Here is a 9432-nt window from a genome sequence, read left to right on the forward strand (position 1 = left end):
CAAATAAAAACATATCCCTGAAAATGCGTATTTTAATTTAAAAGCATTAATATCAGTGATATTTTCTATGTGATGTTAAACATTATATAGTTAACATTAAATAATAAACATTAGACGTTAGACATATAAATAAATAAATAAAATACAGATAGTAATAAATTATATGGTAAGCTCCATAAAAATTCGTATAATATCATGTAAATCTTGAAATAAAAGTTCAATAATATGTACTAACAAAGTAAGTTTCATGAACATGAAGACGCTCGTAAGATAAAGAAACGGGGTATTTACATGCATACAACCCATTTCTTATGTATTTACAAATATAACACCATTTTCATGCATGGGTAAGGTTGCATGTAGTAAAAATTGGAAGTTTAGATAAGTAAATAGATGAGAATTGAGTGGTATGTATGTAAATCACAGGTAATAAATATACGAATGAAAATGCAACACATTTACACACCAATAACTACTACCATAAATAATATAGTAACGAAGAGTCAACGGGGTCAATCTTCTCATGTCTTTCTCATGCTTATTCCTAGTCTGATTTGACTCATTCCTTCTACAGTTCTGCTTCAATATAAGGAAAAGCAGTATTGAGTTAAACAGAGGCAGTGGGTTTTGAAGAAGAAGAATTGGAGAAGTTATTTTTTTTTAATTACCGCACGTGCCACCATCTATGTAATTGCCCTTTTTTTTTTTTTTTTATGGTATGGAGATAGCAAAGTTAGCCAACCCCACCTAGTGGGATTAAGGCTTTGTTGTTGTTGTATGGAGATAGCAAAGTAGCCTTTTCAAGTGGCATTTGGTAAAGTGGAAGTGCCACTACATGACAAGACATCACAACCCAACTTAAACTTGACTCCATAAAAAATCGAATTTAGGTTGACCCGATTAACTTTTAGGTCAATATAGGTTGTACACTCTGACTCATTCAATTTTCGGATCGTCTTAGAGTTAACCCATTATATATCATAACTTCTAGATTTGATTTCATTTCTATATGTAAACATTCATCATTTAACAAGGGCATCTCTTATATAAGGCATCCCATAATAAGCATTTATGTATAATATTTATATTAATAATATCACATATTACCTATAAATGTGTGTAACGGGTTATTCCGACGAGGTTCGGCTTAGTTGTGTTATAGGCAAATAGGGTGGAAGCAAGGCATTGGCTTGCTTGGGTAGACTAGAAATAGCTAGCTTGCATAGACACATATTGCATGGATATATAATATTCTATTACATCATTTCAATAGCCATATTACATCAATAAAATTAAATATATAATCATGCAAAAACAAAAAAAAAACAAAAAAAAAACAAAATTCAAAAAGAATGTTGTATAATGCACCCTCAACTTTTGTCATTCATTGGTTCAATAAAATATTAGTGGCCTACAAAATAGGCTTCACCTCATACATATGTAACAAGAGGAAATCAATTGCTACATTCCATATTGGGAGTTTTTATCAAATTCTTGGAATAGGTTAAATGCAAAATATATATTATCAGATTATTCTCCTTGTGGCAATCCCCTAGAGGCTCATCTCTCTAGTAGTCAAGACACATTATTTCACTTCAGGAGAATTTACTTACATGCCTCTGAATTCAATGTATTTACATATCTAACACCTAAACTTCAATGTTTACATATATTTCAACTTCCTATGCATGAAAAGATGTGTTTCACTATTTAAAAGTCAAAATACTTGCATTTTTATGTGATATGAAAGATTTGGATTGCATTAAAGAAAAAATGTAAAATTTAGGTGTTCAACATTTAAATACATAGTAACTGGGTGGTATGTATATAAATGCCCCTTCATTTTATGGGTTTTTTATCCCATTATCCCCATTGGTAGATAAGTTGTTGAGACTGAATGTATGCTCATCGAATCTAGCAAAAAAGGGAAACAATAAATCAGCCAAAGCATAAGCATAAACCTTTCAAGGTCTTCCGGAGCAGTTATAGTTGTTTCAAAAAGTTGCTGTAGTAAAACCTGTTGTGAGAAAGCTGTTGCAGGTGAAGCAGTATATCAACCTAACCAATCAAATAAATCATCCACTTAAGCAAATAAATAGTTAATACCCAAACTACTGATCACACTCTTAAGCCCCATTTTGTTTTTTCCTCTATTTTTTAAAACAAGTTTGTTGGTATAATTTTCATATGCTTTTAGCTTTTGTTTTTAGAAACAAATCAACTTATTTTTCAAAACATCAACTCAACTGAACATGTCTTAATTCATAACAAAACACAAATAAAAGATAAAAGCGATCCCAAACAGCTAGCTACCTCCATTGCTTGAGCAGGCAGTTATCTTAAGGGTCCTACTATCATGATATAAAAATGTATACTGACATCCCAAAACATGTATGGTATTGTCCTTTTTATCTCAATCTATCCCACACAAAGCTAAACCTCATAATTTTTATTACTAATGAATGCATCGTGATGAGCACACTAAACTATAGAATTCTTATTAAAACTCTGATACATCTAAATGTGCCTCATACATTTGATCAAATTCTTTACTTTAACTACCCAATATCCTTTCCTCTCCTTCAAAGGTAAATTTTACTTTATTTATTCTTTATTTTTTTAACTTTTTTTGTTTAATCCAATTTATATATATAATTAGTCATTCACCTATTGTCATTCACTTTTTGTTTGATTGTACTCTTCTTTAATATGGTCAACCATCAACGAATTGGCTTAGAACTCTTCAATTCTTTTAAATATAATAATAACAAATAAATATAATTGTTAGGCTAATTATATTTGTTGCCTTCAAAAAGATATAGCAGCCCTATATCATAAGTGGTATTACATCATATGTAACCTTATTTATAAAATTTCACGTGAAAACACACTTTACAACTTTATAAAATGCCATTGTTAACTCAAGCAAACACATTTAGATTAAGCCAAGTAGTGAGGTTTATCTTCATATTTGCAACAAAATCTTCAAATATAAAGTTTTTTTTTCACTTCGTTATTTATAGTTATGGTAAAAATGTGAGATATAGAACACAATAAGATATGTATTTCAAAATGGATTTTATGTTACCATGAACCTGAGGATCTTATCAATTGCAATATTTTCAAATTTTGATATTACAATCAGACGCAAAGAATGAAATTAACATGTTAAGGAAAACAAACTAAGATATATCTATAAAAATATCTCATAATGTGGAGATCATAAGATTGTTGTTCCCAAGCTAAAAATCTTCTCATTATTTGCACGTGTTTTGATTATTTAGACTCAAGCAAGCCACCTAAACAAACGTGAGTAGGTAAATCTTTGTTAGACACTGCTATGAACGCCTTGAGAATTAGGTTTTAGTGTTTTGGAGAAAAATGAATAGGTTAAACTAGAAAAATATCGCAGCATCATAGATCTTCTTTAAGGCATTTACATAAATACCACCCAATTCTTGTGTAAAAAAAAATATCTAACAGGCTAAACTTTGTAAATATTTTTATAAGAACCTAGCTTGTTTAAAGATCATTTTTTATGACAATAACAAAAGCATAATACACCAATAATGAGTTTGAGAGATTGAGATTTAAACTCATAAGTTTCTTTACATAGTCCCACTCTAACAGCCTTAAATATTAAGAACACAATGAGTTGTTTTCATCTAATCTAAGTTTTCATACATACGAATGTGCCAGCAATTGCAATATGTTTATAATGGAACAATTCATGGGCGGTGTTTAGTAGCATCCTATATATTGGATTTAGCCATAGATTTAAGTTAAATCCAACCAAACACCAAAAAACAAAAATTAAATCCAATTTTCTCTCCTTCCGTCTTCTCCAACCAAACACCAAAAAACAAAAATTAAATCCAAACCACCGTTAAATCCAATTTTCTCTCCTTCTGTCTTCCTCTGTGTGTTCCATCACAGTATGGATTTGATAAATCTGAATTTAATAAATCCGACTGCGAGATGAATTTATTCCGCCATCATTCACGAGCAAATTTGTCACAGTGTTGATTTGATAAATTTGGATTTATCTGATGTGATAAATCCTATTTAATGTCAATCGAAGTTGCAGCCAAACATCGCCATCTTAGGTTACGCCATCTTAGATAAATTTGGAAAATTTGCTCATACAAGCCATCTACCAAATTCCAGCTTTAGGTTACGCCATCTTAGATCACACCCATCTAAAAGTGGTCAATTTCCACTCTAATATTTCCTTCATTAGATTCCTCATGTTATTAACTTGATTAACAACTGAACTTGAGAGTAATCAACACAGCATGAGGAACATTATGAGAAATAAGAAGCAAAGTGGACATTTTCATCTTTTGTATACAAAAAATATGCAAGCCAAACATTTATACATCAAGCAGTGTCATTCCACAATAGCATAACAGATAAAAAATTTTGTATTGATTAGGGTGTGTTTGGGGCAGTGGTACGGTGGCAGTGTGCTGTCACATCGCATTTTTTCATGTTTGGCAAAATTACATTTTGTTCGCATTCTCAAGAAGCTATAGTTAAAAGTTGTGTTTTTCCACCAAAACACGCTACATGAGGTGGCCACTAGAAAGTTGTGGTCTGACCTTTACAAAATAAATTGTAATAGTCATTGTAGCTTTTTGAACTTTTTCAGCAGCTTCATAATAGTTTCTTCAAACAAATGCAGCAGCCCCAAAAAGACCTTATATGAACAAATTTTAAAATTTAATACAAATATTTTTTTTTTCATTATGATAAAGCCTACTCTAATTCAGGATAAAACTTCTAATTAATTGTAAAAACATATAACTATTGGAGTTTCTCTTGCTAATATAGATCAATGCTTGTTATTTCAACTAAAAAATTTAAGCAGGTTCTAACAAGCAAACATAAGCATAAATTGATATTTAAATTATCCTAAGAATAAATCAATTCACCATAAATGTAATGCAAAGAGTACTTTCACTCATCATCATATATGTTCAAAAGACTGGAACACTAGTTGCATTTTACATGTTAGATAAGAATCGCTTTGATAATATAACAAAAAACAATAGTGATTAATTTTTGGACTATATAATTAACATTATTAGATCTACTACAACCTTACACCATGCCTTCTCCACCTTGTCAAAGTGGCTCATATTAAGAAAAGTTTGTGACCTTTGCTAGCTATCTAATCAAATTATTTCATTCTCTAGCAGATAATTGAATCCACCCAAGGTTTCATTTTCTTAAATGCAAAGCATTCTAATGCTCCAAAAGAAACTAAATTAACTAATTAGTTATTTGAATACCATTGATCTAATTCCTTCAATTAAGCAATAAATAATAACATCTGGAGCAAATTAAATCATAATAGGTTGTTTAATTGTAGATAATTGCATACCAATTGCTTTAAATGATGTCCTAATTACCAATTATGATTAATTACTAAACAATTTACAGTCTCAATCTTAAAAATAATAGGCAAACAATTTACTAGTACAACAACAACAAAGCCTTAATCCCACAACGTGGGGTCGGCTACATGAATCCTTTTTCTCCATTGCGTCCTATTTAGTGTCATATTTTCATTTAGTTCTAGTAAATTAAGATCATTTTTAATACAATAAGCCCAAGTCTTCCTAGGTCTACCTCTGCCTTTCTTAACACAAGTCGAATTTAAAACATCTACTCTCCTAATCGGATCATCTAATGGTCGACGTTTAATATGACCAAACCATCTAAGACGACTTTCTCTAATTTTGTCTGTCACAGGAGCTACACCAACCCTATCACGAATATATTCATTCCGCATTTTGTCTCTAAGTGTAAAGCCACTCATCCACCTAATCATTCTCATCTCGGCAACACTTAACTTATTATTATGCTTCTCTTTTAAAGGCCAACATTCAACGCCATAGAGCATTGCAGGTCTCACCACCATCTTATAAAATTTTCCTTTCAGTCTAAGCAGTACTTTTCTATCACACAAAAGGCCCGAAGCATTCCTCCACTTCAACCAACCAACTTGAATTCTACTATTAACATCCCCATCTATATCACCATCGCTTTGAACAACGGACCCAAGACTCCAATGTAGACCTCCATAATTCAAGTTTTTCCTGGGCTTTTTCTCTCGTTTTATCCACAAGAAGGATATCATCAGCAAAAAGCATACACCAAGGTACATCCTCCTGTAGATGACTAGTAAGACCATCCATAACTAAAGCAAAAAGATATGGCCTTAAAGCCGATCCCTGATGTAATCCTACAAAAATAGGAAAATGCTCGAAATTCACATGGATAAAATTTTACGATGATAAGACCTAGTATTCGTTATTTTACAATTCTTCATCTTAAAATCTAGAACTAATAAACGATGATGGGTAAAATTTTCACTTGGAATGACCTTACAATCTTTACAATCTCGACGATATCTTCTTTTTATATGAAAATAATCAATTTGTGTTTTATTAGATCAACTCTCATAAATAATAAGATGCTCATCTCTTTTCTTGAATAAAAAATTAGTAATAACAAAATCATACGCTAAAGCAAAATCTAAAATAGCTCTACTTTCATCATTAGTTACTCCAAAACTGTAGCCACCATGAGCATATCTGAAGTCTTCTACCACTTTACCGACATGTCAATTTAAATCTCTTCCAATAAAAAATATTTCTTCAAAAGATATCATTTGTATTAAGTTTTCTAAGTCATTCCAAAATTAATCTTTAGACCCTGTTTCTAAATCTACTTGAGGAGCATAAGCACTTATAATATAAAAAAATTTAGTATCAATGATAATTTTAAGGGTTATAATCCTATGACGGGTTATAATCCTTTGACCAACTCTATTAATTTTTACAACATTATCTTTCAAACTCTTATCAATAATTAAACTCTTATCATTCAAACTCTTATCAATAATTACACCTACACCATTTCTAATGCGACTCTTACCAGAATACCAAAGTTTAAAACATAAATTATCAATGTCCTTAGCCTTTTCTCCAACCAACCCATTTAGTTTCTTGAATACATATGATATTAATTTTTCTATGAATCATAATATCAATAATTCCATTAATTTGTCATTGAGAGTACCAATATTCCAAGATTCTATCTTAATATTAGTTTCATGTACAAGATTCTATCTTAATATTAGTTTCATGGACTAACTTCTTTACCCGCATTTGTCCGTAATGTGGGAACCCTTGCTTATTTGATACTACACACGGACACCGATGTAGCTGCCCTTGCACATTTTTCATTATATTCAGGCTATACAACGCGTCCCTTCAAGGGGACGCCCTAACACTTACATAATGATCAAAAGAATTCATGTCATGATTTTTTTCGACAAGTTTTACGCTGGTTGTCGACTACCTAGCACAACCTTTCACTTTTCACATCCGGACTTGGAACCGGCAATGACAGTGTTCAATACAGTACAATACAAATTACCATTCAAGATTTAAAAATGCTAAATGCAATTTTATAGAATTTATAAAATCCTATTAATAAATTAAATAGGACTTTTTAATAAATAGCTTTATAAAATTAAACATATAATCATTGGTGTCATAATCTGACCTACGAGCATAAAATTTTCAAACCGACAGCAAATGGTCGAAATATTAAAACTATATTTGTTAATTTTTATTGTTATAGCTAATATTTAATCATCCAAAATTAGATAAAAAAAATGTTATAGAAAAAAATTAAATTATTAAAATTATAAATTTATTTTATTGGTTATTAGTCTCGACTTTTATATACACCTTCTCCTCTATTAGTTATTTTCTAATTAAAAACTTAAACCTGGATATATTGATTAACAATAGCCACGAGCTCTTATCAAGAGTAAATATTCATACTTCTAAACTACAATAACAAAATGTAAAAGTAATAAGTACGTTAGTCAATTTAAAATAAATCAATCTGTGAAATAACAATTTACTAAACAATTGTGAAAATTCAATAAGTTTCAATATTGTTTTCTATCATTATCTTATTTATAATATTTTATTTATGCATCTGTCGCGGGTAACGTCCAAGTTCCACCAATTAAAGACATTGATATCAATAATTTTTTTAATGTTTGCGAGTATCTTAGCTACACAACCAGTATTATAAGAGATGAATTATATCATATTTAACATGCACATAAAAAAACAATATATAGAGTTCATAAATTTTATACTTCTACGTCATCTAATGTTAAGATAATATATTATATATGTAAAATGAAAGATTTTTAAGATGCAATATGATATAATTAATTCATCTGATAATTAAACTAAATCAAAATTAAATATGTAATTTAATTTAATTTAAATAATCAAATGCATATGATTTAGAGAAACAAAAAAATTATTAAAGATTAAAAGTAAAACTACTCATGATTTTTAGATAATTTGATTTTTCAATCATTTTAATAGTTTCTCTTTACCTTCAAAATAAGAAGATTAAAAAATTAAATTATATGAGGAAAATACGAGTATTCTTACTTCTAATCTATAATAATATTACATTTATTCTAAAAAAAATGCATTTGATAATCGGTTAAATTAATATTAGACATTTATTTATGATTTAACTGAAGTATTAGATGTATTGGCTATATCATAAGATATATTAAATACACCTCATTATAATTACATATATTTATTACATATATTGATATTGAATAAGAAGGATAATACAAAATTTATAATTGTGTATATTATATATATGTACATGTTAATAGTGATGGAATTCACCATGTTATAATCCTAATTGCGATGCAAAAAAACTCATACATGTATATTGAAAAAATTTATCAATATCAAAGCACCTTAATTGGTACAACTTAGATGATATTTTTGTGATGAATGAAAAACAAAATAACAAAAAAAAAAAAGAAAATTAAACAATTTACTTGAATATTATAAAAAAATTGAATCATCATATTTGATTATTGAATTGTTATTTATCTTAAACCAACTAACATACATATTCACTTCTTATTCAATATATTACTGTAGATTAGAACTGTAAGTATTCACTTCCTATTATAACTCACTATATTTTAAAATAATATTTTCAAGTTTAAGCTTTTAATTAAAATGAATGATAGAGGACAAAACACGTATAAAAAATGCAATCAGTAAAAAATAAGATAAATTTTTAACTATATTGATTAATTTCATTTATATAATTTTTTTTTTTTCAATTATCTTTAGATGATTAATTATTAGTGATAGAAACATAAAATAAAAAATTTTAATTTTACCATCAGACCGCTCATTCTTATGTTGAAAATTTTAAGTCCCACTGTCGACTCATTACAATTGATTCAATAACTACTTTGATAATTTATTAAAAATGTATGTCGACTCATTACAATTGATTCAATAACTACTTTGTTAATTTATTAAAAATGTAATATATATGTATATATGTGTG

The 9432-nt window shown here is 28.9% G+C and overlaps 1 long non-coding RNA gene across 3 annotated transcripts in view; it reads right to left on the bottom strand.

Annotated features, from left to right (window-relative positions):
- LOC110026269 overlaps window positions 1-9432 on the bottom strand; it is a 15194-nt gene that overhangs the window by 3152 nt on the left and 2610 nt on the right. The window contains exon 3 of one of the 3 annotated variants that reach the window (XR_002294184.1): window positions 1795-1914. The exons of 1 other annotated variant lie outside the window; for it this stretch is intronic. This is a non-coding gene — a long non-coding RNA (uncharacterized LOC110026269). Of the gene's footprint in view, window positions 1-1794; window positions 1915-3867; window positions 4232-9432 lie in introns of those variants that run through there. One more of the 3 variants, XR_002294183.1, reaches the window with a different exon arrangement.

The sequence above is a fragment of the Phalaenopsis equestris genome, unplaced genomic scaffold (assembly GCF_001263595.1).
Source record: "Phalaenopsis equestris unplaced genomic scaffold, ASM126359v1 Scaffold000359, whole genome shotgun sequence".
Classification (NCBI taxonomy): Eukaryota; Viridiplantae; Streptophyta; class Magnoliopsida; order Asparagales; family Orchidaceae; genus Phalaenopsis; species Phalaenopsis equestris.